Below are 8,224 nucleotides of genomic sequence, written 5' to 3'. Positions count from 1 at the left end.
GAGGTCTGGAGACTGGCTAGGCCAATCCAGGACCTTGAAATGCGTCTTACAGAGCCACTCCTTAGTTGCCTGGGCGGTGTGTTTGGGGTCATTGTCTTGCTGGAAGACCCAGCCACATTGCATCTTTAATGCTCTTACTGAAGGAAGGAGCTTTTTCCCCAAAATGTCACGATACATGTCCCCATTCATCCTCTCCGTAATACAGATCAGTCATCCTGTCTCCTTTGCAGAAAAACATCCACAAAGTATGATGTTTCCACCCCCATGCTTCACGGTGGGTATGGTGCTTTTGGGATGCCACTCATCATTCTTCTCCCTCCAAACACGACGTGTGTAGTTTATACCAAAAAGTTCTATTTTGGTCTCATCTGACCACATGACATTCTCCCAATCCTCCTCTGGATCATCCAGATGGTCACGGGCAAACTTTAGACAGGCCTGGACATGTGCTGGCTTAAGCAGGGGGACCTTTCAGGCGCTGCAGGATTTGAATCCATGATGACATAGTGTGTTACTAATGGTAACCTTTGTGACTGTGGTCCTAGCTCTCTTGAGGTCACTGACCAGGTCCCCCCATGTAGTTCTGGGCTGATCCCTCACTGTTCTCAAGATCATTGATAACCCATGAGGTGAGATCTTGCATGGAGCCCCTGGTCGAGGGAGATTGTCAGTGATCTTGTATTTCTTCCATTTTTTAATAATTGCACCAACAGTTGATCTCTTCTCACTATGCTGCTTGCCTATTGTTGAGTAGCTCATCCCAGCCTTGTGCAGGTCTACAGTTTTGTCCCTGGTGTCCTTAGACAGCTCTCTGGTCTTGGCCATTGTGGAGATTTTGCAGTCTGACTGTTTGAGGGTGTGGACAGGTGTCTTTTATACAGTTAACCAGTTCAAACAGGTGCCATTAATACAGGTAATGAGTGGAGGATAGATGAGCTTCCTAAAGAAGAAGTAACAGGTCTGTGAAAGCCAGAATTCTTGCAGGTTGGTAGGTGTCCAAATATTTATTTTCCGCAAGAATATACAAATAAATTGTTTAAAATTCATACAATGTGATTTCCAGAATTTCCTGTTCAGATTCTGTGTCTCACAGATAAAGTGTACCTATGATGGAAATTACAGACCTCTCTCATCTTTTAAAGTGGAACAACTGGCACAATCGGTGGCTGTCCAAATACTTTTTTGCCCCACTGTATATATATATATATATATATATATATATACATATTCCATTCAGTCATAACATTAAAAACACCTCCCTAATATTGTGTAGGTCCCTCACATGCCAAAAACACAGCTCTGACCTGTCAAGACATGGATTCCATAAGACCTTTGAAGGTATCCTGTGGTATCTGGCACCAATACATTGACAACGGATCTGCTAAGTAATTTCAGTTACGAGGTAGGAACTCCATGGCTCAGACTTGTTTTTTCAGCACATTCCACTTGATCAGATTGAGATATGGGGAATGGGGAGGCCAGGTGAACACCTTGAACTCTTTGTCATGTTCCTCAAACAATTCCTGAACAATTTTTCAGGGTGTCAGGGCACATTATCTGGATAAAAGAGGCCACAGTCATCAGGGAATACCATTGCAATGAAAGGGTGTACTTGGTCCGCAACAATGTTTAGGTAACTGGTATTGCACTTGTTAATGTTACATCTACATTAATGCCAGGACCCAAAGTTTCCTCTGCAGAACATTGCCCAGAGCATCACACTGCCTCAGCTGGCTTGTCTTCTTCCCATAGTGCATCCTAGTGCCATATATTCCCAAGGTAAATGATGCACATGAACCCGGCTGTCTACATGATGTAAAAGAAAAAGTGATTCATCAGACCAGTTCCAATCTTACTTTTTCTCAGACACCGCCTTTTTTATAATTTGTTTAAGGGTCTGTTTAAAGCGTTCAACAAGCCCATCTCTTTGCAGGTGGTAAACCGAGGCAATAATCCTATCCACCTTTAAAAGACGACACATATCTTTCATTAGTTTAGAGACAAAAGGGGTAGGTACCTTGGTCTGTTAAGACTTCCTTTGGTATTCCCAAGTCGGTATATAGCATCAACAATTCCCGGCAATAGTGCTAGATTTCATGTTATGTATTGGGATGGCTTCTGGGTACCTTGTAGAATAATCCACCACCACTAATATGTATTGATGCCCACAAGCAGATTTTTCCACCGGCCCTTTCAGATCCATACCAAACTCTCAAAAGGTACGAAAATGACAGAGTGGGGAACCAAGGGTGCCCAAAACCCTGGCCACAGTGCTGGCTTCTGACAGACTGGACATTCCTAACAGTACTTTTTTTACTGCTGCATGAATGCCAGGCCAGAAGAATCCTAACTGAATATGCTGGAGAGTTTTCTCCTCCCCCAAATGGCCACCCCACAGGTGTGTATGAGTCACCCTTAACACCATCTGCTCATGCTTCCTGGGAACCAACAATTGGTCTACTCTCTCAGCCTGCAAAACATTTTTCAATTAAAAGTATGGTACACCTTCTGCTGATAAAGCCATAATCAGTCTACCATTTGTCTCTACAACATTTTCAAATGCATTTATCAAGTTCCCATCATTCTGTTGATCCTGGCCAAAGTCGTGCAAGGACACTTCTTTGCCAATGGAACCCACTGTGTCTCGGTCTCACTCCCCTCCAACTGCTCACTGGCCAAGGAGGTCATTACAACCACCAAACTTTGAGAAACAGCAGAGCTTGGCTCCTGGGACACCTCTGATGTGGACCTTCTGTTGTCATCATGCCACAAAACCTCCTCTTGTAACAACTGAAAGTCCTGACCTAGGATCAATGGGTAGGGTGGCCTGGCAGCAACTGCAGCTATCACCTTCAGGGATCGCCCTTTGAACACTATTGAGAAGTGCACTCGGGGCATACTTCTAAATCCCCATGTACACATATAACCTTTACTGGGGGTAGCACCAGATAAGCCCCAGGTGGAACCGGGTTGACAGAGGTGATTGTTGTTCACTGCCAGTATCCACTAAGGCCCAGACCTCCCAGCCTTCCACTCGCACCATCAAACGAAACAAGGTCGTTTGCGCCGGGAAAGTGCTTCCAGCAGCCATACTGACCACTGGTAGAGTTGTTTTTCCAGCACTACAGTCCATCGGCTCGCCCTGCTTTGGGCAGTGCCAGCGCAAATGACCAGGCTTGCCGCAGTCAAAACACACAACTGGAGGTGAGTTGTTGGCTTTAACAACTGGGACCTAGGTCTAGGCTTGGGTACTGGCTGGAATCATAGGCCCTCATTCAGAGCCGCTCGTTAGCGGCAGTACGCTCATTCCGAGCGATGTTTGCACATCTGCGCATGCGTACGCTTTTTAGTACGCATGCGCGAACCAGTCAGTGCGGCCGAAAATCGTTTGTACGCTATATAGCGAGTGCCTGCTATTTTGAGTGACAGAATGAGGCGTATGTGGGTGGTAACAGGGGAAGGTGCTTGAAAATGGGGAGTGGAGATCCGAACGCAGGCATGCTTAAAGGTCAAAACGGGCGTTTTATGGGTGTGTATATTTAAAACAGCAGCGTCATTGACCACGTCACTGGGTTATTTTAGAGCCAGAACTGCTCGCAAATTTGTGGTAGCAAACACCAACCACAAGAATAGCGAGCAGTTCATACGCTGGTCGATGTACTCGATTAATCTAATAAATAGCGGCCATGACGTAGGATGCGTGCGGCCAGGGGGCGTTTTTAACAAATAAACGAGCGTATGTTTTGCTCGTTCGTTCAGACTTAGAGGTGTGAACAGACTGCAATGTGCGTACGGATCATTTGAATAGCCACCCCTTGTTTTTAAACGAACGACCGCAAATAGCGAACGGCTCTGAATGAGGGCCATTGTTTGGCTTTATTTAACTTCCCAAGAGTCAGGTACCATTCAGTCACTACTGCTAACTTCTCAAACATTTGAGGATCAGCCTGTAGAGCCCACTGTTGCACCACATGTTCTAGTAGTACCCACACAACATTGTCCAAAGCCACCATCTCTACTATACACTGAGCAGAGTTTTTATCCTGCTGCAACCACGCCTTACTCAGCCTGTCTAATTTGGCCAGCTGGACCCTTGGAGCTTCAGATGGGTTTAGCGGCCATTCCTGAAACTCCAGAGCTTTGTTAGGTCCAGTCACTCCAACTCTGCTTAATATGGCCTTTTTCAAGTGCGGATAGGAGTTTGCCTCAGTCACGTTTATATCAGTTTATGCTCTCTGAGGTTCCCCTGTGAAACAGGGAGCAAGTCTGGCAGCCCTCTTCTCCTCAGGCCATTTTAAACGTGCAGCAGTATGCTCAAAGGTGCACAGAAACACTTCTATGTCATCAGATGGAGTAAGCTTCTGTAACACCTCTCGCTCCTGCCCACCTTTCCTTATTTCAGGTAACTCTACATGTAATAACTGAATTTGAGTTTGTTGTCCTTGCACCTGTGCTTGTTGCCCTGTTGCCAGATCCTGTTGCCCTGCAGCTAATTCAGTAAAACTTTTCAAAAAACTCCTCCATATTATACTGCTTTATCCCTTTATTGACAAACTAAAGCTGGGTACACACATGAAGATTTTCTATCCAACCATCCAACTAGTTGATTGGTTGGAATGCAAATCTGGTAAGGTATGAAAGCAAATGACAATCAACAATTTGCTCCCAAACCCGGAAAATGGACAAAAACTGTTGTTTGAACAAATTGTTTAGATCAGCAATTCTCAAACTGTGGGTCGTGACCCCAAAGTGGGTCACGGCCATCTCAGCTTGGGGTCTTGACTCACATAGGGTCAGGGTGATGACTCCTTGGATTATTTAGCCAGTAATCCAAGGAGTCTGAAATCAGTTGAAATGTGTTACTTCACACTCCTTGGATCACTATGAGATCCAAGGAGTCATCAGGGAGCCCCGCCATAGTGCTCAGCATCTCCGCAGTAGTCAGCAGTACCGCCCCCACCCCAGTTTTCAGGGTCTCCTGTCGTCCCTCCCAGAAGTAGTGAGCAGCCCCGAACCCATCCCAGTGCTCTGCGTCTCCTGTCCTGTCCTCCCACCCGGCAGCAGTTCGCAGCAGAAGCTGACACACAGGCAGCCAGCAATGTACAGACTCAGAAGAGCCAGTTGCCATACTCTCTGTGAAGATGCTTTTATGTAAGTGCAGCCTGGGGTGAGGGGACACAGAATGTGTGATGATTGCATGATTGCTGTGGAGGGGGAAGAAACAGCAGCAGGGGAGCATGTGGAGCAAGGAGGGGAGCACAGAGAACAGACCCTATGGTGGAACAGGGGAGCACACTGTGGGATTTTGAGGGGAACAGAAAAAAACACATTTATGATTGGTTCACCCACTTCCTCCTCCCTGTCACCCACTGCCTCCCCCTTTCATCCACTCACTCCCCGCTACCCACTGCCTCCCATTTCATCCACTGCCTCCCCATCACCCACTGCCTCCCCCTGCAACCCACTGCTTTCCCTAGTCACCCATTGCCAGCCTCTGAATCTCCCCGCCACACACTGCCTCCCCATCACCCACTGCCTCCTGCTTCCTTCCACTGCCTCCATGTCACCCTCTGCCTCTCCCCACCACCCTCTGTCTCTCCATGCCACCCTCTGCCTCCCCATCACCCACTGCCTTCCCATGTCACCCTCTGCCTCCTGCTTCCTCCCACTGCCTCCCCTGTCACCCTCTGTTTCTCCCTGTCACCCACTGCCTTCTACATCACCCTTTGCCTCCCAAGTCACCCTCTGTCTCTCCTTGCAGGGACAGGGGCTTCAAAATCAGCTCGTCCCTGCGGTGTGTAAGAAATGAATTAGCATCACTTAATTTCGATTTTGTGTCCTCCGCAGTGCTACTGTGAATACAAGGTCTGCTGACCATGCATGTCTGGCGGCCATTCTATGGTAACTAGCTGGGGTCCTGTAATGATTTATATCGTTAGACTGGGCCCCAGAGCAAAAAATTTTGAGAACCCATGGTTTAGATCAAACATTTTACAAACTTGTCTGACGACCATTTTCATCTGTTTTCTGGCATTTAGGAGCAAATTGCTGATCATCATTTACTCCCATATGTTACCAGACTTTTATTCCAACCAATCAACTACTTGGATGGTTGGACAGAAAATCTTTACGTGTGCATGCACCTTTAGGAGGCTTTATAAATTATCTTTTGGAAGCCAGACTCCCAGCAATCTATATCAGCTGGCTTCTCTTAAAACTGCACCACATTCCCTGGCCATTCACCCACATACACAGGAATTAAGCAGTTTTTATATTGTGCACAATTTGCATATACACAAATTATCCCTGTGAACAACTGCCGCTTTATGGCTGACCTGCCACACTTACCTACCCAGCTGCTAGTAAGCGACTCAGACTCACCAAGCCGCTGCGCAGTGGGTACCATCCTGCAATGCATCTCACTGCAACTGTGAATCCTGTCACTGTATCCGGGCTCTTGCTGGGTAGTAATTTCTAGCAGGTCCCTGTTCGGGTGCCAAATAAGACAAGAATCACATAGTCTGTGTAAAATCCATCAGTAGTTTTATTGCTCACCACAAGCAGCTATACTGGATATGGCAGTTCCACAGGCAAGATATTACACAAAGTCTTCAAAACAGCAATATTTCTTCAGTGGACTCACAGGTCCAGGAGCCAGGGCCAGTGCAAGGTTTCTAGGCACCTTAGGCAAAGCTACACAATACCGCCCCTACCTCCCCCAATACCCGTGTATTATATAAGGTTGTTAAGACTGGATCTAAAAAAATGGATTTCTCCATAGAGAATTCTGGAGGAGGGGGGGGCAGGGTGTTCAAGGGGCTACACCGCAAAAGTTATTAGAGGTACGGACCTGAAATTTGGCATGGCCAGGTAGAAGTGTCACTGGGTGCTGCATGCCAAATTTCAGGGCAAAAACATAAAAGATGAGGACATGAGAGTAATCTAAATCTCCAACTGTCACTTTTTTCTGACATTCTCAATTAAGAACACTTTTTCTGCTATAGTCTATGGGGGATTTTTGGGAAGGTATAACTCAGGGTAGGGGTGGAATTTAGACTTGGGGTTTGTTTTATTAGGTAGCTATTGTGCCAGGGTATGTGCTTTTGGGGTTCAGGTAAATTATAAATTTACAGTTTTTAAACTATTACCTCAAGAATACGCCATTGTAGAGATATGACTTTTCAACTTGTTGTGCAGCTGCAGTAGGAGCTTCCAGCAGGGGGGGGGGGGGGGGGGTACATGTACTGTGGCTTCATTGGGAGCACAAACATGGCTGCCTTTAGTTATTAGGCAGCAACACATACAACAGTGATAACAAAATACGCGCTGCTATGGGCAATGAGGGATTCAGGGATAACTATGCATGAGGTGCTGACCCAGAGGGGCAGAAGCTGGAACATGTGCTCCCCAACACTGCACCTCTGATCTCCTCCCCAGTAAAGGCGGCACCTCCGATCCTCCACCAGCACTGGCAGCACCTACACAATCAACCCCCCATTCCAAATGGCACCTCCGATTTCCCCTCCCCCTCTAAAGGCACTGGCAGCACCTGCACTTCGGACAAGAAGTGCTAGCGGTACATGTGATCCCCCCCAGTCTATGTGGCACCTGCACCTTGGCTAAGCAGGTGTCAGGGGAGCTGTGTGTCGTGGAGCCCTCTTCCCAGTCACCGACATCTGCACTCTCCTGGGTGCCGCTGATAGCACCCTCCATCACTGAGAGATAGCAGCCTTGCCTCCTCACTGACATAATGCTGCGATTCACGGGTGTATCGGCAGGGGGTGGGGCCTAAAGCCGTGGAGTGCCTGGCCCCATTTGAAGCCTATCCTGCTGCTGTACATAGAGGTAGGTAGGAAAGTGTGTGCGTGCACTCTTTCTCTCTCCATACCCCTGCCTGCACACCCCCCTCTCCTCTGTGCGTCTGCCCCCACTACCTCCTGTATCCCCCTGCACCCCACTCTGTTCTGTGCCCCTGCTCCCACTACCCTCTCTATATGCCTGCACCCCCTTCTCCTCTGTGCCAATGCCCCCCTCTCTGTGTCAATACCCCCTCTCCTCTGTGCCCCTGCCCCCACTACCTCTTTCTCTGTACACCGCCCTCCTATTTGTCCCTGTCCCCTCTACCTCCTCTATACCCCTGCGCCCCCTCTCCTTTTTGCCCCACCACCTTTATGGGCCACCTCTCCTCTGTGCCCCTGCTCCCACTACCCCCTCAATATGCCAG

The sequence above is a fragment of the Taudactylus pleione genome, unplaced genomic scaffold (assembly GCF_031769625.1).
Source record: "Taudactylus pleione unplaced genomic scaffold, aTauple2 ptg000154l, whole genome shotgun sequence".
In the NCBI taxonomy this organism is placed as follows: Eukaryota; Metazoa; Chordata; class Amphibia; order Anura; family Myobatrachidae; genus Taudactylus; species Taudactylus pleione.
The sequence above is the reverse complement of the archived record's forward strand: the minus strand, read 5'-3'. Positions refer to the sequence as shown.